The 2,473-nt window shown below is 33.7% G+C and overlaps 1 non-coding gene across 1 annotated transcript; it reads right to left on the bottom strand.

The window, feature by feature from the left end:
• Positions 1-2,161: 2,161 nt before the first annotated feature.
• Positions 2,162-2,271, bottom strand: LOC141510436 (U6 spliceosomal RNA). Its single transcript, XR_012474925.1, has one exon. It is a non-coding gene; the product is annotated as a U6 spliceosomal RNA (small nuclear RNA).
• Between the last annotated feature and the right edge of the window lie 202 nt (positions 2,272-2,473).

Here is a 2,473-nt window from a genome sequence, read left to right as displayed (position 1 = left end):
CTGATGATATCTTTCATACCACTTCTCCCATGAAATTCTTCATTGGTAATATCTTGCAGTAGACTCCTGTCCACCCTTTATTGCCCTTTGATGCTTTAGAAACTGTGGTATTCCAGATTTACAACTTTCTACAACATTGCCAGAAGGATATTGACATAAAAAAAAGGATGAATCTTTGATTCAGGGAATCATTTAAAAAATCATTAAAATAACTGCATAATTTCTCAAATATCATCCTCTATTCTAATCTCTTCTTTCCATCCTGGATCCAGCTCATCATCCATGTACAGTAGAGTTTTCATATTATGAACTATGAACATTCTTCATCCACTGGGTCACTCCAATGTAGAGAGTAAGCAATCATGGATTTTGTTGTTTAGGTGACTCTCTAATTTTCATCTAGCTGGCACATTGGATAGAAAGCTAAACCTAAAGTCAGGAAGACTCATCTTTCTGGGTTCAAATGTTACCTTAAGAGTACTCATTAGGGGGGTGGCTAGGTGGCGTAGTGGATAAAGCACCAGCCTTGGAGTCAGGAGTACCTGGGTTCAAATCTGGTCTCAGATACTTAATAATTACCTAGCTGTGTGGCCTTGGGCAAGCCACTTAACCCCATTTGCCTTGCAAAAAAAAAAAGAGTACTCATCAGGGACAGCTAGGTGGTACAGTGGATAGAGCACCAGCCCTAGAGTCAGGAGTATCTGAGTTCAAATCCAACCTCAGACACTTAATAATTACTTAGTTGTGTGGCCTTGGGTAAGCCACTTAACTTTTTTGCCTTGCAAAAAAAAAAGGGTACTCATTGTGAGACAAAACTACTGTAACCAAGATCAAAAGAAATGTAGTAAATTGGGAAACAATTTTTACAACTAGTATTTCTGACACAGGACTCATTTCCAAAATATACAGAGAACTGAGTCAAATTTTAAAAAAAACATTCCCTAATTGACAAATGGTCAAAGGATATGCAAAGGCAATTTACAGATGAGGAAATCAAAGTGATCCATAGTCATATGAAAAATTGCTCTAAATCACTACTTATTAGAGAAATGCAAATTAAAGCATCTCTGAGGTACCATCTTACACCTCTCAGACTGGCCAATATGACCAGAAAAGACAATGATCAATGTTGGAATGAATGTGGGAAATCTTATCTTATTATGTAATTTTGCTATCTCTTATACTTTATTTTTCTTCCTTAAAGGATATGATTTCTCTCTCATCGCATTCAACTTAGATCAATGTATACCATGGAAACAATGTAAAGACTAGCAGACTGTCTTCTGGGGGGGGGGGAGGGAAGCAAGAATAGGGGAAAGATTGTAAAACTCAAAATGAATAAAATATTTCTTTAAAAAAAGAGTACTCATTGTGAGAACTTGGGCAAGTTATTTAATGCTCTTTGCCACAGTTTCCTCTTCTGTAAAGTGAGCTGGAATAAGAAATGGCAAAGCACTTCAGTATCTTTGTCAAGAAAATCCCAAATGAGGTCACAAAGAATTGGACACTAACTGAACAACTAATGTTTTGGAGCTTTCTTTAATTTATCCAATGTTACCATGTATAGCCTCCAAGTCAATAGCATCTTTCATATTATCTTTAAAAATTTTAACATATGCATGGTAGATTCTTGTTGGAAGACAGATGTTAAGTTGATGTTTTACTTGATGAAATCAATGCTTTTTAAAAAAAATCAACAATATGTACAGTGGGATGTTGTATTCTCTGTTCCTTTCAATGAATTATGTAAAGATATGATCTGCTATATTATCTACAAAATCCTGTCTGTTGATTTGTCATTCTTTAATCCAAGTATGAATGGAGTGTGTTCTAATGAAGATTTTATAGAGATGGAAAAGTAAGAAATTGAGTCTATAGATGATGATATTTTCTTTCTTTTTAGTAAAAATAAAGTATGTGATTTTTTCTTCTTTGCTAAGCATTTATGTAGTTATTTAAATCTTGAGTTATCTTAAAAATTGAGCTCCTAATGCCCTCAAAACTGTTGCCTCAAACAATTTATATATTTTCTTGATCTAGTCTATCTAGTCCTACCTTTGTTTTCCACTTTCTATTTCCTCATGAATCATATAAAGGAGAGTAATGCTATAACTGAAATATGATGGCTCTACTAGATTTAATGGAGAAAAAAATTTGATAGAAAAATATTGACAGTGTTTTTTCACGAATATGCATATCATCCTTGTGCAGGAGCCATGCTAATCTTCTCTGTATCATCCCAATTTTAGTATATGTGCTGCCGAATTGAACATGACTGGTTTTTTTTTTTTATGTTTTTGTTGTTCTAGTTTCATCCTTAATGTTGCTGAATCATGTGCTAGATATTGTTTAATTGTGTCTCTCACATTTCTGTAACTTTTCCCCTTCAATGCTCCTCATTGTTTTATGAGATAATATTGATTATAATCTTCTATCATTTTTTACAAAAGATTACATAATATTTACAAAAGAT

The sequence above is a fragment of the Macrotis lagotis genome, chromosome 1, assembly GCF_037893015.1.
Source record: "Macrotis lagotis isolate mMagLag1 chromosome 1, bilby.v1.9.chrom.fasta, whole genome shotgun sequence".
Taxonomy (NCBI): domain Eukaryota; kingdom Metazoa; phylum Chordata; class Mammalia; order Peramelemorphia; family Peramelidae; genus Macrotis; species Macrotis lagotis.
Note: the sequence above shows the minus strand (reverse complement) of the source record. Positions and strands in the feature narration are given on the sequence as shown.